Source organism: Solanum verrucosum, unplaced genomic scaffold (assembly GCF_900185275.1).
Source record: "Solanum verrucosum unplaced genomic scaffold, falcon-dt-bn FXZP01000071.1, whole genome shotgun sequence".
NCBI lineage: Eukaryota > Viridiplantae > Streptophyta > Magnoliopsida > Solanales > Solanaceae > Solanum > Solanum verrucosum.
The window spans coordinates 357,633-381,439 of NW_026020118.1; the positions used below are offsets into that span (position 1 = coordinate 357,633).

A 23,807-nucleotide genomic window follows, 5' to 3' on the forward strand; every position below is an offset into this window, starting at 1 on the left:
AAAGAAAATGAACCTTACTCTTACTCTTTACTCAACTCCAAAGCTTAAGTCTTAAAACAAAGTTTAAACATATGTAAAAGGCTTCTTAAAATATGGTTCATGCCGAATGATGGACATGAATGACTCAATGCAAGGTTTTCAATAACCAAAGATAAAACTCAATACTTGGAACTTAAGAAATTCAATGATACTACTCATTTCAAGAATGCTCAACTCAGAGGGTTCATGCGAAATTATGAGCATGACAATTTTGCATGAACGACTCAACTAAAGGACTCAAAGATACTTCTCATCTCAAGACTGCTCGACTTATAGGGTTCATGCGGAATTATGGGCATGAACAATTCAACTCAAAGACTTCATGGGTAACATGTAATATTCCCATTATTAGAAATATAGTCTCAAAGGGGATTAGGAACTCAATACTCAAGACTTAGAACTTGAAGATACTACTTCTTTCAAGGATACTAAATAGATGGAGTTCATGCGGAAGTTATGGGCATGAATGACTTGACTCAAGGGTCAAAATATCAATAAGGAACTCAGGTATACGACTCTTCTCATTCTCATACTTACTTCTCAAAACTTAACTCAAATCGATGGTGGATCCCAAAGGATTCACAATTGAACTCAAAGACTTTCTTGAACTCTACTCTTGACTCTCCCTTGAATGTGAATTATGAATTCAATAGTTATGGTTCATGATATGAAGGATCTAGGTGATAGTATAGACTCATGAATACATTCTCTTCACTCTCATGCTCACTTACTTGAGTCTTGAAACAAATTACTAGAAATTGTAGAAGACTCCTCAAAAGAACTCAAAGGGACTCTCTCAAAATGATCGGAAGAACTCTCAAGACTTAACTCTTAACTTTACCTTGAATTTGAATTATGAATTCAAGGATATGATCATGTAATGAATGATTTCTAGGTGTTTGGAAGTAGATTAAAGTGATTAGAATCAAAGGGAGTGAAAGTACACTTAAAAGGGACTCAAACGGGACAACCGACGGAAAAGAAGTGGGGGCAGGCGACCCTAGCGCGTTCCGGGCGTGGGGCGCCAGCCCCTAAATTCAGAGGCTTCATATGGGCGCACTGCAGGGGTGTAGCCCCAGCCACTTGGGCGCATCTGTGGCGCGCCGCCCCAGCCTCTGCCCAGGCCAAGTTTGACGAATTTTCGTCTCTCGTTTTCTGATCCTAAATTGCTTTTAATCGCTTTCTTTTCTCAAATTTTCCTTAGATTCAATTACCCAACCTAATTACACACTAATCCACTCAAAACAATCACTTTCATCTCAAGAAATCATCAAAACCCCAACAAAACAAGATTTAGAATGAACTTCAAGAACACATATCAAGAACTTAAATCCTTCAACTTTTTGAGAATGAAACTTCACTGAAAATAATATGTTTGGCGTGTGGGTGAACAAACCCAACACTATGGAAGCTTACATACCTCTTAGGGATCAAACTCATGGCGAAAATCCTCTACAACACACACGAATCTCGATGAACGCTTGATCCTCTCCTCTTCTCTCTTCTTCTTTTCTCTTCTTGAACTTTCAACTAAAACCCTACGCGTAAACTAGGATTATAAAACTGAACCTAATACGATTATACCCCTAAAATATTACTAAAAACGAATTAAATCTGATTGGGTAAGAAAAAGACCAAAATACCCCTTACTATTTTCGGCTAACTTTCCTTAACTAGACAGCCTAACTTCAAAAGGTCATATCTCACTCATCTGACCTCGAAACTTAGCAAACTCGGTTGTGCTAGAAAAATAATTCAAAGGTCTTTCCTACGGTATCTCGTATCACACCTAACTCATCTTGAGCTAAAAGTTATGGTCATTTTAAGTCGAATCATACTTAAGCATAACTTGCAAAATCTCAGATTTTGCTATTTCCAATTTAGTAGTTTTTGGAACTCAAGGTGCTAGGTCTAGTGACCTTAACACTCAAGAAATTTTAAATTCCTTGCAAAAATCTCACTCACTACAAATAAGGGTTCGAGTTTTAGTTCGAAAAATTTTCTGGGGTGTTACAGATCTTTACTTAATAACATTAACCAAGGCATTTGGAACTCATTGGTGAATTTATTTTTTTTTAGCAAAAGGGATAAAAATCTGTTCACAGTCACTATATTAGTTTAGAACTCAAGTTCTTGAAAAACCTTGCCATTAACCAATGAAAATCCTATGTTTTGATGTTAAAATACATAATTAACCAAAGGGAAATGAAGTTTTTTGGGTCACAAAAGCTTACCCAAATGATTCAGCACAAGCAATCTCTTTAAAATCACCTCCAAGGGTTTTGCCAAGCACAAAAATGAAAAATGGGGATTAAACTCAGAAAATGGGCAGCAAGAACCCTCTGTAAAGTCGTTTAAGTGAACACATGTTCGCTCTTGCTTTTGCAAACCAGGCTTTGCTTAAGCGACCATCATTAAAGCTAACTCTGATCCACTTAAGCGAACCATGTAACACCTGGCCTTCACTTTAGAATTAACAAAATTTCTAAAGTGGAAGGCCTATCACAAAAGCGAAGGTTTCAAAATTCAGGCACAAGAAAATTAGTCAACTCTTAGGGTGTGTTTGGTATGAAGGAAAATCTTTTCCTAGAAAATGATTTCCTAGAAAACAAGTTTATTTTTGACTTATTTCTCATGTTTGGTTGGTGACTAGAAAATATTTTCCGCAAAAGATTTTTAGTGTTTGATTTATGAATGAAAAATGTTTTTGAGAAATATCTTTTATTTTTACTAGAGTAAAAGATAATTTTTGAAATTGAAAATATTTTTTAAAAACAAACTTAAATTTGTTTTGGGGGGTGGGGGGACAGGTAGGAGTGGGTGGGTGTGGTTGCGTAGGCGGTGGGTGGGTAAGGGGTCGAGGGTAGGGGTGAAAAAATGAAATTTTGAAGTTGAAAATATTTTTAAAAAACAAACTCAATTTTTTTTGGGAGGGGGGAGGGGTGGCAGGGGAAGGGGGTGGTAGTCGAGGATCGGGATGAAAAAATAAAAATTTGAAGTTGAAAATATTTTTTAAAAACAAACTTAATTTTTTTTCTTTTTGAAGGGGGTGGGGGGTGATAGGGGGCTGATGGGGGGGCGAGGGTAGGGGGTGGTGGGTAAAAAAATAATAAATTGAAATAAGAAATATCTTTTAAAAACAACTTTTAATATTTTTTTGGGAGGGAGTGGTGGTAGGGGGTGGGGGTAGGGGTGAGGGTGGGGTAAAAAAATTGAATTTAAAAACAAGCTTCAAAATTATTATTTTTGGGGGAGGGGGGGGTTTGGTTGGGGGACTGATTTGAGGGTAGGGACAAAATAAATTGATTTTTTCAACAAAAAAATAATTGTAATTTGAAATTGAAAGAGAGTTTTGGAAAATGTTTTCCTTAAGTTTTGAAGGGAAGTCATTTTCCTTAAATTTGAGGAAAATGAGTTGATTTGGAAAACATTTAACCCAACCGAACATGAGAAAATTGGAAAATATTTTCCTTCATACCAAACACACCCTTAGAACATCGAAAGTACACTCGGGATTCGTTCGAAACCTCATACACACAAACCAAATATAAAAATCAACTATACTCGATGTTCCACACTCAATGGACCCGTCGAAACACAAATCTTACGTCTTCTTGGCTCGACATCCGTGAAAGTCACAAGGAATGAACATAACACCAAAAATACCAAAATAAACTCAAAATCTACAAACCATAAACCAAGACCTCACATAGGCCTAAAGTCATCCCCCAAATCCAACAGAACTCTCAAAGTTTATATCCGAGCATCTGAACCCCAAATATTGGCCAACATCTACGCAAAGAGTAAACTATCAACAATTTCCAATTTAGGACCTCAAATCCCCAAAATGACTCCGAATCTGAAACCAACAACTCTTGTAGACCATATTCCACATTCTGGGACAGATGGAATCAATAGAATTCCATTCCGACAGTCGAAACTCTAAAAAAACACCGAAATCAACTTATAAGCAACTTAGCCTTCCAAAAATATAACTTACAAAATTCTCAACTTTTTACTTAAAGTTTGAAACCAACTTTCAAAACAAAATCAATAATAACTTTGGGTCAAATTTTGGGAAGGGAAAAATTGTGAATTTACGAAAACTTTCCAAAAATGACCAACCCGATCATTACACTTCTTGAGAATCCAGTTTTCCCTCAATTCCTTCATATTCATACGGTATATAGAATCAAATATACATTGAGTAGTGAATATTCCATCTTTTTAGGTCATTGCTAAGTTGATTTGTACAAAATGTCCTAACAAACCAGTACAAAAACTAGAGGACGGCGAGGGGTGCGTTGTCTTTCTCATATGACATACTTTGTATGTTCTAGAAAAAATGTAAAAGTTTTTGCAAATTATTCAACTAATTACGCGCAACCTACTTCATTCAAAAGAAAATAGTTCATTTAGCTTCCTCCCCAACCTCGTGTCTACATTTTTTTACCACTTAGCCTTAGGTGCATATTTATTGTTATGCTTTCTTTTGGATTAACTTCTTGTGTCTGATTTTCCCAACCATTGAGCAAAAGAAGAAGTTCCACCTGGTGTTTCTTCTGATCATTTCCTTTTTGTAAAGTTAGAGTCTGGTGGTGCACTGTCCTCGTTGACTATTACCAAGTCGCTGAAGATGTTTTTCCCCAACTTTTGGTACACCATTTTCCTACTGACTAGGGATTGTTAGGTGGTCCACCATCCTCCTTGGGTTGTCCCCAACTCGCTAAACGTACTCTTTCCCAACCATCAGTAGACCATTTTCCTTTTGACTGTCTACAGCTCACTGATTTCAATCCTTCCCAACCTTCGGTAGATCATTTTGTTTTTGTCGTGATAGGCTCAAAATGTATAGTTGACTGACTTCCTTTTTGCCCTTCTTTACTTTGATCCTCTTTCTTGATATATCTACAAGGAAGAGTGGTTGTATTTCCATCTTCTATAATGTTCCTTGTCTCAGAACCCTTTTTAAAGGGAGTAGCATGGCAAAACATCTAATATTTTAATGTGGGTATTTCGACATAGACATCCATAAAAGCAGAAATGTATTCGCTAGTACGCTGGATACAGTTGTATATGTGTTTCACTTCTTCTTTCCCAACAGCCCATGTGCCACATTTTGATATAGATCGCTGAAATCCTCAACCTATTAAGATCATGGATAAGTCGTTAATACAACACTTCAAAGATTGCTTAGCCTAAAGGAAATTAGTAAATGAAAGATAACTACACTGATGGAGTAAACTTAGGAGTACCATGTTTTAAATAGCCACGATGCTTTCTTAGGTACTTACACATAGTCCTTTGGCCCATAACTTCTCAATCAACAATAACTGCAACGAATTGATACTACGATAAGCCAAAAAACTGGATGTTTGTTAGGAACTCGAAGTCTCTTTAAGATGATATCGATTTACTAAATTCATAGTACCTTGACTAATAGTGTAACTAGAAACTCAGCCATCGACTCTTTTTGTTTCTCTTGCCATAGTTCACAAACGTAAACAATGACTTTGCCACCGCATCTGGATCAGAGCCATCTAATTCCTGGGAATTTTTATTTCCTACTATAGTACTTCACAACACTCTTTACTGGTACTAAAATTAGTACATCCCTTCCAATATGGCAGAAAACGGTGACAGTATTGGAGGATTTCATGTATGTGAAGTTCACATGACCTAAAATGAAATACAAAAACAAATTATTAACCAAGCAACTGCATTTATAGCACTCTAGAAAGGGCTCAAATAAAACTAAAACCAAAATAAGCAAAAAAGCATTCAGAAGAAGTTAATAAGCTATGGCCTTCCTAAGAAAATATAGATTTTTTTAATTTTTTCAGCAATCAATAATGTTTTTATTGACAAAAAGGGTTAAATTCAATAAAAAGTCATCAAGAGCAATAGTAATGTTTGTAAAGCACCCTCTTGTACATTCAAGTTCCATAATATGTAATCAAGAAACAAAGAGTAAGATGGAAATAGAGAAATAACTTGTACGTACTTAGTTCATACCTGCAAATGAAAAGCAACAAAAAGTATTACGAATAATGATTTTGTCTCTTGAACTATTAATTAATATTATGTGCTTTCATCAACATAAACAGTTGATATCTATCAGCACATACATAAATTTACCATGTATCTTCTTCTCTAAAAACAACTTATGAACATTAAAAATTTATACTTCCCTAATTTTTGGAATAACTAGGATTCAGTGATGTTTACATGTTTTACAAGTTAAGATGAATTTCAAAAATACTTTTTAAAATAATTAAAATAAATTGTATATCTCTTATCTTGTTTTTTTTTTCAATCTATGTTCTAATTGATGCACCTTCCGAGTTCAATTTGAAATTTTGTTGGTGTTTCTTAAAAAAATGGAGCAACAAAAAGAATGGATTGAAATGACTTTCAGTAGCTTTCAATATTTTTATTAAGCATTAGGGGCATTAAACAGCCAATATAAAATACATAATCTCAATTATTAAAAATTTTACAAATCCTAAAATATCTTAACAACTAAATAAACCCAACTAACATTCAAAATTTTAATTTATCTAAACTAGACAATTTATTTTGCTAAGAACTACTATAATAACTAAAAGAAAACTTCAACACTTATTCTTTGGTTTAGTTACTGCAATTCAAAAAATGTACCTCCTGAATTTCTACTTTAGTAGTTGATGTTGGATTCTTTTCATTGTTTTTGAACTCGCCAAACTTCTTCTTTTTCTTCTTCTTTTGATTTTGTGCTTCAAAATACTTTTCCATGACATTGTCTTGTGTACTACATTATTTGAAAGTGCTTTAATCTGAACTTTTGTAGGATTTGTAGGAAGAGGTTGTTTGGGTTTTTCTTCCATCACAATATCATATATCACATCGATTTCAAAATATGGTTTTATTCTCACAGACAAAATTTGATAGTTTTCGTCTATGAAAAATTTTTGGGCATTCAAAGAGAGATTTTTGCTTGCCATTTTTTTTGGTTAAAAATTGATTTAGAAATGCATGTGCATTGAAAAAAGTACGGATTGAAATTTGTAGCCTTAATGGGTTAAAATGGATAGCATTGGAGGGTTAAAAAGATAGCCCTTTTGGGTTAAGAAGGTAGCCCTTAGAGGTTAAAAACTCTATGGTTGTTCTTTGGAAGAATTTACAGATACCGTAAGATAGATGAAGCTCTTGATACCACTGTTGGTGTTTTTTTTTAAAAACGGGGCATAAAAAAGAATGGATTGAAATGTCTCTCAATGGATTGAATGACTTTGAGTATATTTCACTGATTTTATTAAGCATTGGGGGATTTAAAAAGCCAACATAAAATACATAATCTGCCTAATTTAAAATTTAAAAATACAAAAACTACTTCACAACTAAAACAACCTAACTAAAATTCAAATTTCAAATTTATCTTAAACTAGACAATTTATTATGCTAAAAACTACTGCAGTAACTAAAAGCAAATATCTACAAATTCCCCTTCAAGAAAAAAAAGTGAAATTTTGTTTTATGCTACCAACAAAGCCCATTGGTTCCTTTTGTTTCTTTTTATTTTTTGTTTTTTGCTTCTCTTTAATTTTCCACTTCCATTCGTCTTTTTGACTTCCAAAAATACAAGGCATAGTCTTAACTTGTGAAATTCCTTTTACTACCGTTGTATTTTTTATCTCATGGGGCATATGATGGAAATTTTCTATATGATAATGTACTTCAAGTGAAGCTACAGGAAGTGATATAATGGTTATCCTTGGAACACAGGTAATTGTGTTAAGATATATAGCCCTCTTGCACTGCTACAATGCATCCAAGAATCAAATAAGAAGACTTCCAAACTATTAAACAACTCTACATATTCCAAACATACAAGAGATTGCAGAATTTTACCAAAAGACTCAGCTTCTGAAACTTTTCATCGAGTGAACAAATCATGTGTATTAACTTCGACTTTGAAACTCCATCCCTGTTTCTACTGATATATCGCACTCGATTCTCGTACCATAATCAACAACTTTCATAAAGGGCACCTTGGCAGCTGTTATTGGATAAACACCAGAAACATGCCCACATTCAGAAGCACGAAAATCCACAAATGTAATAAACTAAACATACTAAACCTTGAAGTGATAAAATGAAGGTATAAATAGAGTAAACGAAAGAACTAAGGAAACTAAAGAATGATTAACATAAGAGCAACAAATTTATTCATTCTAGTATAACCCCAAAATTTGGTTATCATGTGTACAAGCCACTAATGTATTAAATAAAGAATTGAAAGATAATACAAGTCTCAAAGTTTTTATTTCTTTAATAGAACAAAACATAAAGTAAAAGCAACAAGAGGGCCCGTTGGAATGACAAGCAACTACCTCTTAAAGTCCTTTGACAAGGCTCAAATATAGGAGAAGTAGAAGATCACGCGGATCCGTGCTTGGAACCTACACAAGTGTGGAAGCAAGGAGTGAGTACCAAAAACCACGACACGCATCAAGCAACCCACGAATCAAAGCAAAAGTAGATAGAAATCAAGTACCACTTTAATCCCAACTGAACCTCCTCATACTTTAACCTGCATTGAAATCAGTCCAACCTAGTACTTCTACAATCACTACAACAAATATGATATATAACTACGAAATTATTAGCTGCATCAAATTTGTCACTAATTATTCACTTTTAGTGACAAAATTTACTTTTCGTGCTTAAATATATGAGACACATATTCTTAGCGACGAAACATAAAAATCCATAGCAAAATTTTGTCCACTAAAGTTTCCCACCAAAAAATTAATTGGCTCATTTGTTAAGTAGTGCTAGTCACGAATTTAAAGTTATCAGTGACACATTATTTCGTCACTAATAATGTATCTAATTCATGACAATTCTTTTTGTCTTAAAATTTATTAATTTTTGGAGACAAAAAACTTTCATCTAAAAAAATATGTTGTTACAATATCAACAAATTAGAGTTCGTAGTTAAATATTATAAGTTTTAGCTAAAAAAAATTAGATTTAATTATTACATTTATTTTCGTCACTAATAATATAAATAATTGATGACAAAGATTTTATTGTCTCTAATCAATCTGTGATTTAGTGACAACAAAAAAATTGTCACAAAATATGTAAGGTGTTGAATAGCGACGACTTAAAATTTGTAGGGAATAATTCAACTATTTGCTACGAAAAAAATTTCTAGCTAAATACAATTTTTTTTTTGCTACAATCATTCATAATTACAAGTGACAACTTTCAAAAAGAATAATACAAGTGCTTCATAAGAAATAGACAGAGTCCATTCGTTAATTGACGAGGGAAAAATATTAAAACCAACAAATTCGATCGATTTTGTAAAAATTAAGAAGTTCAATTCATCAATTTTCTTGAATTACGCAATTATAAAATGTATCATTTGAAAAATACAATCTGGGTTATCAGTACCATGAGTGGGGTACGGTTTTACCACTAGATTGCTAATATTTATTGGTTCAACACTTTTATTTTTTATATGACGCACTTTCATCGATAAAGACGATAGAAAAATAATTTCTCAAGCCTCACAATCTAATTCAATCAAGTAATTACAATAATATTTCGGAAATAACAACTCCCAATTTATACATTTTTAAAAATTGGTAAAATAAACTGAAAAAACTCAATTTCAAAATTGAGGTTTGAATCAAACAATCTTTACTTGAAAATGTTACCCAAAGCATTTGGAACTCATTCGCAAAAACTATTTAGAAAAAGGATTCAAAATTCAGTTAACAATCTCTATTTTACTAAAGAAGTCAAGTTCTTGAAACACCTTGCCATATGTCAATAATAATCTCAAGTTTTGATGTTAAAATTCATAAATAATAAAAGGGAAATGAAGTTTTAGGATCACATAGGCTTACCCAAATTATTTAGCACAAAAAATCACCTCCAAGAGTTTTACAAAGATCAAAATGGGGAAAAATTGGTAAGATCCTAAAACTGTCACGCAAAAAGGGTCTATGATGTCACAAAAGCAACTTAGGATTCGCTAAAGTGAACCCCTCAAAAATTGGGACCATCGCGAGCAAAAGTGAATAGCCCTTCGCAAAAGCGAGGGACTGACCAAGGGGACCCATGGCGATTGCAAGAAAGTCTTTGCTAATGCAACCATCACGATCGTGAAGACTCTGTCGCGAATGTGGGGTCTACAGACACAAGAAAACACTGCCAACGAAAAAATCATCGAAAGGACACTTGGGATTTGTTTGGAACCCCACACACACAAACTATATATGCAATATGACTATACTCAATGAATAGTATTGTTGATTCACACAACTAAAAATGGGGAAACCCGTCTGAATTTGGCTCATCTGTAATTGAGCACAAATGCACAAGACACCAATGTTGTTATTATTCAAATATGGAAGACCCTACAAAAGACGATTGCAAGAGGACACTAGAAAGAATGACGTGTTCTTGGTCAAGCTTATGTCGAACTCGTATCCCAGCTTCTAGACCACATGCAACTGTATTTCAGGGTCCCCTGTTTGGTCATAGAATTGAGCAATCACAGAAACAGTCTGATATATTTGTTACATTTTATCGGCCTCTCGATCACCATTGCCTTTGTTCTCCTTTGGATTATCAATTAAGCGTCTTCTTAATTGACAAAAAAGATGATTACCGAGTAAAATGAAAAGTGACCAACTGTCACAAAACCATAAACAAACAGAACACGAAGGTTCCATACGCATTCAAAAACATATGTATCACAAAGTCCTGGATTATTTACACAAATTCCCAGTTGAAAAAATGTGACACTGGCCATTCAATATGTTGTTGGCTACACAAAATGTACTGAGCCGAGGTAAGGAGCCACTTTCAGGTAGGAATCGGACATTCTAGATTATGGTTGTCTAATTTGAGGAATCATACAAGTCCAATATACCAGTGATTTTTTAGGAGTGGCTAGGCATGCTGAACCTTCAAGAACTTTACCTAATCATACCTGATGTTATCTTAATTTAAAGAATGTAGATGCACTATTAGACTTGTAAGGAAATCAATTTTTTGGTTCCGTGCCACCGTGAGTTTTAAGGTATTTTAATCTAGCTTACAACAGGATGAATTCAAGATTACCGGAAAGCTTGGGGAGCCTTCAATATCTCATAGAACTCATGTATCGAGTAATATTGATTAATCTTTCTCTAGAACATAATAAATTAGATTCGCAAAATGTTTGCACTAAAATTCTTAGATTTGTGCTATAACAATCTTAGTGATAAAATTGCAAAGTCATTAGAAGTTCTTGTGTATCTCAAATACCTTAACTTCTCATTCAATAAACTTAGTGGAGGAATTCCCACTGGTGGCCCTTTCACAAATGTAACAAGTCAATCTTTCATGTCCGATGATGCACTCTATAGTGACTTCCCGTTTAACATAAAACAACACTAACCAAATCAACAAACAACTCAAGAAGAACAAGAGTTCTTATAGGGTTATATATTTTGTTAGGGAATGGATCACTTCTCACGTTGTTGGATATGTGGTGTTAAAATTGAGAAACATAAAGAATAATACAAATCAAGAAGATGTGTCTCTAGGCACGAAAGAATTTCCTATTATGAACTTGAATAGGGAAAAAGAAGGATTGAGTTAAAGCAACTTGCTTGGTAATGGGAGTTTCAACATGGTCTACAAAGGGACACTTAAGGATGGTATCCTATTCACACCAAAGTTTTTCAATGTGCAATTGGAGGGAGAATTCAAAAGGCTTGACACGAAATGTGAAATACTCCGCAACCTCCGCCATAAAAATCTTACCAAAGTCATTACTAGCTACTCCAACCTTGACTTCAAGGCCCTAGTGTTGGAATACATACCCAATCAGACGCTTGATAAATGATTATACCCTCAAAAAAATTTCTTGAATATATTGCAGATATTAGATCTAATGATAGATATTGCATCTGCAATGGATTGTCCTTGCTTCTACACTTGTGTAGGTTATGAGCTAAGATCATTGTGATTACTCCTCTTCTTCGTCCGAGGATTATTATGGAGAGTTTGTGAGGTAGCTGCTAGTTATCTCAGCGGACAGATCTTGCTCTTTTATTATGTTCTTGTTCTATTCTAGAAACAAAGACATTCAAATGTGTACTTCTTGAATATAATGTAATACTTAGAGGCTTGTACAATGACAACCAAATTTTGGGGCTTATAATTGAGTTATGTTATATTATTCGTATTATTGAGGTTATGATAATATTTCATTTTGTTTACTTTCGCATTTATCCTTTACTAATATGTACCCGCGCGTTGCGCGATTAGATGATAAATGTAACCATAAATCTTGATTTATTTTCAAATTTTACTTATCATAAGATAATATTATAAAGTTTATTTGAAAGAATGCCTAACATTTAGCACATTGATATGTTATAATACAATATTTATGTGAATAAATCAATATAAGCTTAGTTTATCCTCTAAATTTGACAATATACTTTTTTTTAACATTATTTAATTAATTTTTTTATAACATTATTCAAAATTATAAATACTTTCACCCTATTCATATTATCCTCTCGTCAGAATAATAAAGATATAATAAAATCTAATCATCAAATTAAGATACTATATGACTAAGAAAAATCATATGATTATGATAACGCTTACATAAAACTAAGAAGTTTTAATCACTTGAATATCAAATTATAGGCATGTTATTCAAAATTTTAAATTATGTCTTTCAATTTCTCTAAAAGTCATATATCAAATATATAATATTTTAAAATTTTATATAATTATATGTAATATTTTAGTACAATATAATTCTTACGTTGAATGATATTTTCAACTGTAAACCCACTTCTAAAAATTAGTGGGCCCCATCAAAATAATGTTACTTGGTATTTTTTCTTTTACTCCACAAAGTCTTTGAGATAAAAGTAAATAACATATCAAACTTATTTCTTCTTACTTTAATAAAAAAAAATAAAAAAATGAATGAAGAATCAATTCACATGAAAGCAGTTCTATCACTCAAATTATAAAAAATAATTTCAGATTAAAAAAATTAAGAAACAGGGCATATGGGTATATGACTACTACACTTTATATTTATTTTTTTAGAGATCTTTACGTAGTTATTTAAAACAACCATAATTATATACTTCATGATTTTTTAAATTTAATTTAAGATAATTAATAATAAAATAAAAGGTTATCAACACAACTTTTCATTGATTATAGAACAGTATAAATAGTGAATAAGAGTTATGAAACTGTTTTTTTTCGGTTAATATTCATTTATATAAACTAATAAAAAGACTTTATAACAAATAAGCATAAAACAATATTAATTTAACTTGTCAAAAGCAAACTATAAATATCAACTGTTAATAAACAGTTTAAAGTGTTTGAATTTTTTTTAGTAATTTGTATATATATAGAAAATAATTAAAAAATTTCATAACTCCCACAAAAGGAATTACACACGTAGTTGAATACGTACTAAAATTTGAATTTTTAGAAAAAAACTGTAAAACGTTAAAGTAATAGTAAAAAAATGATATTTAGTATCTTTCAGTTCTTTTTTTAGTGTTTGCAATCTTTATTTTTATTTTAAAAATTTTAAATTAATTTTATAATTTATATAAAAAAATTATGGTGTTAACACGTGACAGTTGACACTATTTACTTTTCTATTATATATAAATAGATGACTATTATCTGCATTTGATTTTTCTATAAATAAGGAGGAGTTGTGGAGAGATAATTAAAAAAATTTCAGATTAAAATTATGATAACTTCCTACAGAAAAAAGGAAACACATATAGTTAACTAAGTACTAAATTTGAATCTTAAAAAACTGTAAAAAAAAAAAAAACTAATGTAATAGTAAAAATTTAATATTTAGTATCTTTCAGTTCTTTCTCTTTTATTTTACGAAAAAGGGCCAAAAATACCCCTAAACTATTCGAAAAGGTTTAAAAATACCTTTCATTCACCTATTGGGTTAAAAATACGCTTCAGTCCACTTTTTTGGTCTAATATTACCCTTAAAAGGAAAAAACTTACCTGCACCAAGTGTATACACCAAACTAATGCAATTTCCATTATTATGTAATTTAATGAAGTAAAACACATGTTAATTAATTATGGTTAAGTAAAATGAACTATAAATTTAAACACATGGCATGCATGTATTGGTTTGGTGTATACACTCGGTGGGTAAGTTTTACCCCCCTTAAAACTAACAACCTTTTATTTTTTTAATTTTTATTATTATTAATTATTACATGGCATCATTCTATTCCATAAATTTAAATTCCAACCTACATAATTTTTTTCTACCCATCTGACCCATATCCATATTTTTTTATCCAAACCCAACTAAAAGATTCATCAAAATTAAAAGATTTGATCATCTCTTCTCTCCCCTTCAAACGTAATAACTTATTTTCTTTCTCATCACCATATACAACCTCAATCAATGGTAATTAAAATAATGCATATGTTCATATCATTGGTCAACCAAGAACTAGCGAATTTAATACCAATTAGAACTAAAAAGCTCTTATTGATTGTGTTTAAATTTGGTCAATGCCACCATTAAAATAAAGTCTAATAAATCTTTCTAGTGTAACCCCACTATGAAAAATTGATTTTTTCTATGAATGGTGTGAACCAAAAGGAAGAAATGAGAAGACCCAATTCAGGATACCTCAATGCCACCATGAAAACACAATAAAGAACGACTTATTTTTAGTGCAACTCCACCATTGGAAAATTGAATCTTTTGAAAAGGGTGTGAACCAAAAGGAAGGAAGAAAGAAACAAGACCCAAGACAGGTTACCTCAATGCCACCGTAAAAAAACACAATCAAGATGTCACAACCCAAGGGTACCCCTAGACGTAACAAGGCACATAGAACCCTAAAAGGCTCCATGTAAGCCACTTAGCATATCATAGCATAAACATAGAACAATAAAGAGTAAAAATGCATTTCAAGTCCAAACTTTTCATAAAGGAAAGCGGAAGCCTAGATTTGTCTCAATTAGCCATCTATTACAATACTTGAATAAAAATAGGGTCACAACCCATACAACATAATCCGAAAGTCAAATACAAGAATGAAACTACTAAAGGAAAATATTTGTCCTCGAATAATGATGACTCACCAACAAGCAAGAAGAAATTAACAAATCCAAGCTCTAGCCACAATGGGGACCACCTTGAGAACCGGACCCTACACTTGGGGAAAATATGGGTTAGTACAAAAATGTACTAAGTATGATAGTCATGCATAAAATCATGAAAAACCTGCCAAAAGGGACATTTTAGTTGAACACATGCAATTTACTAAGTTAAAGCATCATTTTGAAGGTAATGGAAAAGCATAAGTCATAAGCATAACCAACTCATAGATCATCATATCATAAGAGGAAAACATCATACATACCGTCAAAGCATACTCGTGCAATGCATGAATAAGATCCCATAATCCCACCCATACTAAGTAAAGCATCTTGAGTAACTATAGTTCATAATTCATATTCTTGTTCATACTATCATAAAGGGGAATAAGCCTTAACCGACATAGACCATGTGAGCTTATCATGAAATCCGGTGTCTACCCCACACCGAAAAGGGGTTGTCTTACTTCCCTAAGTTAGAACCATTCTCTTAGCTTAGGTGGATACACTAGCTAACTACCTATGTGGGCATATAGTTTATGGGATAAGGAGATTGCTTCTAGAAACCCGAACTCAACTAAGTTATAAGGTTTCCATCTCATGAGATACATACTTCGTGAACCCGGACTCAACTAAGGTACAAGGAATCCATTTGGATAACCAGATTCAACTAGTGTAAAAGCTTTCATTGGGAAGCCGGACTCAATTATCATATAAGCTTCCATATCATATTCATATCCACTCGATGCTAAGCATTAATTCTCATAGATTACATTTTAAGTCTTGACTTAAGTTCATACACATGGAAGAATGTCTTGACACTCAATCCAACATAGTTCATACTATAGCTCATAGATTCAATAGGGGAGAATAGCCTTACAACCTTAGAATCATCATATTGTGAGAACACCTTTCACATCATATCATATTTATAAATAAGTGTGTACATGAGGATAACCTCCAACAACACCACAACTAGATCATAATCATATTCACTTTAATCTCAAAGTTTTCTTAAAGCATATACATAACCCTCATAATCATGCATAATCTCATACTGTGCCCTTCAAGGACCATAAATCATATTCAATCAACACATCTAGAATTACTACAATAGACATGGATAATAACATAATTCAATTAGTTCAATTACTATAAGCATAATCTCATAATACTCTTCTTTCTACAATTCACCCACATCACAAGGTCATAAATTGGGAATATGGGGATTTCATGGATTCTTGGGAGATTTCATCATAAAACCATAATAAATCATCAATTCAATCATAATATAAGGTAATTAAATCAATAGAAATGTTTTTAAAAGGAATCCATGACTTGGAGTAAAACCCTAGCTTTTGGGAGAATTATTATCTTTAAAATTGAGTTTTGAGCGACTCCATGGATGAAGACTATCCATAAGGAATACCATACCTTAGCTATGAATCTCCAAAGAAATTGAGTTGAAAAGCTTGCTCCTTCAAACCTTATCTTCAACTTTCTTCTTCTTCTTCCTTGGAGTTCTAGAGAGAGAGTTTTGGGGAAAAGTTGGTTTGATTTGGGATTTTGGAATTATGAGGAAAATGACTAAATTTAGGGGTCTTAAATCAAAATATAGTTAGTCTAAATTAATACAAAATGACGTCACTTAATATTAATGAAAACCAGAAAACCCCATAATGCCCCTAAGTGTAACTGTGAAATGGCAGTTTTAGGCCTCACCCACGACCACACAACCACGGTCTGTGGATGGACCCACGTGGCGTGCTGGTGAACCGTGGGTCAAGGTACTTAGACTTGGTTCCTGGGGCCTTGACCTACGGCTCCTAACCCACGAGGCGCTGGAGGACCTATAGGGCGTGAGTTGCTCTCATGGGTCAATGCCCAGGCAACCTCCTTAGGTCCTCCTCAAGGACCCATGATTGGTCCTTGGGGTTCGAACCTTGACGTTCTAACACGTAAACATTTATTTTAAGGTATGAGGAGGTACATTCAAGGCTCTAACCCTAACATCAAGATCTAGTTTATCCTATTACTTTTCAGAGTGTTACAATATCTCCCCCATGAGAACATTCGTCCTCGAATGACGATCAAGACACCTTACAAAATTAAACACTCAAAACTAGCAGCCCATCATGCATTAAACATCAAATAATGCACAATTCAAAGGAGGAAACTTCAACTCCATCTAAAACATAATCAATGCAACACAAGAAAGTAGGAATGACATCTAACAACCTATTATGCATGAAAACTCAATATTTCTCATATTCATAGGAGGAACTACCTTCTCCAACTAAAAGCATGCTCAACACAATAACATGGAGCCAATATGCAGTTACTCTCAAAAGCATACTAAAGCATCTTCATCAACTCATCTCATAAAGTCAAGTAGGAAACTCATACTAAATGCACAACAACATGAGGAACATAAATCATGAAAACTCATTTCCTTACTAAACATGAATTTCATCAAGAACGTGCATAACATAAGGAAATCATGGAAAAACACATATACACACATGAATCCCAAAACACTAAAACTCAAGAGACACTAATTACCTCAAGCTTGAATAGGAGTAGAAGGAAAAATATGAGGATATCAGGACTTCATACCGGCCTCGGCCTCCCAAGTAGCACCCTCAACTAAATAATTTCTCCATAAAACCTTCACGGAAGCTATTTCCTTGTTTCTCAATCTTTTGACTTGCCGGTCTAGGATCTCTATTGGAACCTCTTCATATGAAAGACATTTGTCACCTCCCAACCCTTATAAGGGAATAATGGATGTCGGATCTCCAATACACTTATTAAGCATAGAAACATGAAATATTGGATGAACCGGAGCCAACTCATTTGGCAAATCCAACTCATAAGCAACTTTCCCAATACGTTTCAAAATTTGATATGGGCCTACATACTGGGGACTAAGTTTCCCTTTCTTGCAAAATCTCATCACACCCTTCATGGGTGAGATTTTCAAATAAACTCAATCATTAACTTCAAATTCTAGATCCCTTCTTCTCACATCGTCAATAAGACTTTTTCCTACTTTGATTCGTTCTCAACCTCTCTCTAATGAGCTGAACTTTCTTAATAGCTTCATAAACCAATTCGGTACCAATAAGAGCAATTTCACCTACCTCAAACCAACCAACTGGAGACCTACATCTCTTACCATACAAGGCTTCAAAGGGAGCCATACCGATACTTGAGTGATAACTATTATTGTAGGAAAACTCTATTAATGGAAAGTGGTCATCCCAATTACCCTTGAAATCTATAACACATGCCCTAACATATCTTCTAATGTTTGGATGGTATGCTCCACTTGCCCATCGGTTTGGGACAAGCCTCCCGGCCTTTGATGCTCAACCTTAACTTGTTGACAATTAGGACATTTGGCTACAAATTCCGCAATATCTCTCTTCATACCATTCCACCAATAGACTTCCTGTAGATCACGGTACATCTTGGTGGCTCCCGAATGAATAGAATACCGAGAACTATGAGCTTCTTCTAAACTTCCTTCCCTCAAACTATGAACATCCGGAACACATAACTGACCTCGGTACCTAAGCACCCCATTCCCCCCTTGGGAGAAAGCCTTAATGGACTTCTTGAGTACTGACTCTTATAACTCAACTAATATAGGATCAAGGTCTTTTTTAGACTTCACATCCATCATAAAGGACGATTCGGAACCATTATGGACCATGACACCACCCTTGGTTGAATCCACTAGTTGGACACCTAGTCAGGCCAATCTATGCACCTCACGATCATTTCATCCTTTACATGAGCCACACTACCCATGGGAAATCTACTAAGTGCATCCGCTACTACATTAGATTTTTTGGGGTGATAAAGGACACTCATATCATAATCCTTAAAAAGTTCTAACCACTTTCATTGACGAAGATTCAAGTCCTTTTGACTAAACACATATTGATGACTTTTGTGATCGGTGAAAACATCCGCATGGACCTCATATAAGTAATGTCTCCATATTTTCAAGGCAAATACCACCGCGGCTAATTCAAGATCATGGGTAGGATAATTTTTCTCATGGACTTTAAGTTGCCTTGAAGCATATGCAATCACTTTACCATTTTGCATGAGGACACATCCCAACCCCACTCCAGAGGCATCACAATATACCACAAAACCATCCGTACCATCCAGTAAGGTCAACACCGGAGCGGATGTAAGTCTGTTTTTCAACTTTTGGAAGCTTTTCTCACAAGCCTCCGACCACTCAAACTTAGCTTTCTTTTGAGTCAAAGCCGTCAACGGAGAAACAATGGAGGAAAACCCCTCAACAAACCTCCTATAGTAATCGGCCAAACCCAAAAAACTTATAATGTCGGAAGGATTTAGAGGTCTAGGACAACTCTTGACCGCATCCGTCTTCTTAGGATCCACCTAAATACCCTTTCTTGACACAATATGACCAACGAAAGCTACATACCTCAACCAAAACTCACTTGCTAAACTTTGCAAAAATTTGTTGGTCCTTAAGAACCTGCAACACAATTCTCAAATGGTACACATATTCATTCTCACTCTTTGAATAGATCAAGATATCATTGATAAACACAATCATAAACATGTCTAGGTATTGCCTAAACACTCTATTCATCAAATCCATAAATGTCGCTGGAGCATTTGTCAACCCAAATGACATAACCACAAATTCATAATGACCATACCGGGTTCTAAAGATCATCTTGGGAATATCAACCCCTCTCACCCTCAATTGGTGATAACCCGAATGAAGGTCAATCTTAGAAAAATAGCTAGCCCCTTGAAGTTGGTCAAACAAATCATCAATTCTCGGAAGAGGATACTTATTCTTGATAGTCACTTTATTCAGTTGACGATAATCAATGCACATTCTAAGAGACCCATCCTTCTTTCTAACAAACAACACCGGATCACCCCATGGAGAGATACTCGGTTGGAAAAAACTCTTGTGTAACAAATCCTTTAGTTGATCTTTTAACTCTTTCAACTCGGCAGGAGCCATTCTATTAGGAAGAATGGAGATAGGTTGCGTATCCGATAAAAGGTCACTACCAAAATCTATTTCCCACTCGGAAGAAATAACGGGAAAATCATCGGGGAAAACTTTCGGAAACTCATTCACTACCGGAACCGACTCTAGAGAAGGGGTTTCAGACTCAACATCCATCACCCTAACAAGATGGTAAATACACCATTTGGAGATCATCTTCCTAGCTTTAAGACAAGAGACAAATTGACCTCTAGGGATAGAATCCCCCCACCCCTTCCACTCAAAGATAGGCACATTTGGAAATTGGAATCTAACCACCCGAGTCCTACAATCGATATAGGCATAACATGCAGGCAACCAATCCATACCCAAAATCACATCAAAGTCTAACATATCTAACTACCGAATCCACCAAAGTAACTCTATGGGACAAGGAAATAGGAAAAATTCTATAGACTCTTTTAGCCACCACTGAGCCATCAACCAGGGTAGAGACCGAAAAAGGTTCTACTAACACTTCAGGAGTATTTCAAACTTCATGGCCACAAAAGATGTCACAAACGACAAAGTAGCGTCGGGATCTAACAAGACATATACATCAATATAAAAGACTTTTAACATACCGGTCACCACATCTGGGGAGCTCTCTTGGTCACCTCGGGATTAAAGAGCATAGAAACGGTTTTGCCTTTGGGCATTGGAGTTTGAACCACTTGGAGGAACTTGTTTATCTTCCCTTACCTTAACCTTGAGCACTGGAAAATATCTCATCCTGTGGCAAACCTTCCCACAACTAAAACACCTATCGGTACCAATAAGGCACTTGCCATCATGCTTTCTACCACATTTTGCACAATTAGGCCTAGCAATATAAGAACCACCACTATTACCTACTTGAGGTTTAGGGTTGGAAACCCTATCCTTCTTAACCCTTGAAGCACTAAAGGAGCCTTGGTTGGAGAACCTTTGAACCTTTGTCGACCTTGTCTATCGAACCTAGCATTGGAGAAGTTCCCATCACCGGTTCTAGCTCTTTTCACCTCCCTATTCTTTTTCTTGAGTTTTGACTCATCAATTTGTTGAGCGTACACCATAAGCCTTGAGATAACCATGTCATGATGGAGCATTGCCGTACAACATTCTTTCTCAACCAAGTCCGACACACCCATCAAAAACCTACTCATCTCATCCCTCAAATTTGCCATCATAGATGGAGAATACTTGGATAATTGGGTAAATTTCAAGGCATACTCCTTGACACTCATGCTACCTTGCCTAAGATTAATGAATTCTTCCAACTTATCTTCCCTCAACTCTCGGGGAAAGAATCTATCAAGAAATGCCAATTTGAATGTTTCCCACTCAACCAGGCCCGCTCCTACGGGTTTTCCCCTCTACCATAGATCATACCATACTTGGGAAACATCTTTTAGTTGGTTGGCGGCTAACTCTGCCTTTTCTTGTGAAGACACACCCATAATAACAAGAATTTTATAAACCTCATCGATAAACCTTTAGGATCCTCTTCCACCTTAGAGCCATGAAATTCGGGAGGGTTCATTCTAGCAAAATCCCTAACTCTAGAAGCAGTTGAATTCACATTAGGATTCACCGGAGCTACAACTTCTCTATTGGCTTGAGCCGTCATGACTTGAGCCAACATTTGGATAGTAGACCTAAACTCCGCATGGGTAACATTCTCAACCACGGGATCACCTGGAGCTTGATTAGGTTGAGGAGGAGCTCCTTCATTCATATTGTCACTCTCCATTCTTCTTGTGTTAGCCCTTCGTGTATTCATATCCTAATGACACAAGAGAAGGATTAGAAGAGTAAAACTCTAAGGCACGACTCAAGAGTAATGAAAGAAATGAGGTTTCTTAAACATCTTACAGCCTCTCACTCATAAATGTGGCGCGCTTCACACTCATGAACAAGACTCTACTAGACGTGGCTTATGAGACATTATCCTAGAATCATTCTAAACCTTGTACTCTGATACCAAATTTTTCATGGTCCAAGGGTACCACCTAGACGTAACAAGGCACATAGAACCTGGAAACACTCCATGTAAGCAACTTATCATATCATAATATAAGCATAGAACAATAAAGAGTAAAAAACGTATTTCAAGTCCAAAATTTTCATAAAGAAAAGAGGAAGTCTAGACTTGTCTCCATTAGTCATCTATTACGATACTTGAATAAAAGTAGGGTCACGGCCTATACAACATAATCTGAAAGTCAAATACAGGAATGAAACTACTAAAAGAAAATATTCTTCCTCGAATAATGATGACTCACCAACAAGCAAGGAGAAATTATCAAATCCAAGCTCTAGCCACAATGGGGACCACCTTGAGAACAGGACCCTACACTTGGAGAAAATGTAGGAAATATGTGTTAGTACAAAAATGCACTAAGTATGACAGCCATGCATAAAATCATGAAAACATGCTAAAAAGGACATTTTAGTTGAATGCATGCAATTTACTAAGTAAAGGCATCATTTTGAAGATAATGGAAAAGCATAAGTCATAAGCAAAACCAACTCACAGATCATCATATCATAAGAGGAACACATCATACATACCCTCATATCATACTTGTGCAATATATAAATAAGATCCCATAATCCCACCAATACTAAGTAAAGCTTCTTGAGTAACTATAGTTCATAATTCATATTCTTGTTCATACTATCATAAAGGGGAATAAGCCTTAACCGACATAGACCATGTGAGCTTACAATGTAATCCGGTGTCTACCCCACACCGAAAAGGGGTTGTATTACTTGCCTAAGGTAGAACCACACTCTTAGCTTAGGTGGGTCCACTAACTAACTACCTATATGGGAATATAGTTTATGGGATAAGGAGATTGCTTCTAGAAACCCGAACTCAACTAAGTTATAAGGTTTCCATCTCATGAGATACATACTTCGTGAACCCGGACTCAACTAAAGTACAAGGAATCCATTTGGAATACCAGACTCAACTAGTGTAAAAGCTTTCATTGGGAAGCCGGACTTAATTATCATATAAGCTTCCATATCATATTCATATCCACTCGGTGCTAAGCATTAATTCTCATAGATTACATTTTAAGTCTTGACTTAAGTTCATACACATGGAAGAATGTCTTGACACTCAATCTAACATAGTTCATACTATAGCTCATAGATTCAATAGGGGAGAATAGCCTTTTAACCTTAGAATCATCATATTGTGAGAACACCTTTCACATCATATCATAATTATAAATAAGTGTGTACATGAGGATAACCTCCAACAACACCACAACTAGATCATAATCATATTCACTTTAATCTCAAAGTTTTCTTAAAGCATATACATAACCCTCATAATCATGCATAATCTCATACTTTGCCCTTCAAGGACCATAAATCATATTCAATCAACACACCTAGAATTACTACAATAGACATGGATAATAACATAATTCAATTAGTTCAATTACTATAAGCATAATCTCATAATACTCTTCTTTCTACAATTCACCCACATCACAAGGTCATAAATTGGGAATATGGGGATTTCATG

General features: G+C 34.6%; 1 pseudogene; it reads right to left on the reverse strand.

The window, feature by feature from the left end:
• Positions 1 to 4,658: 4,658 nt before the first annotated feature.
• Positions 4,659 to 22,016, reverse strand: LOC125825700 (uncharacterized; annotated as a pseudogene).
• Between the last annotated feature and the right edge of the window lie 1,791 nt (positions 22,017 to 23,807).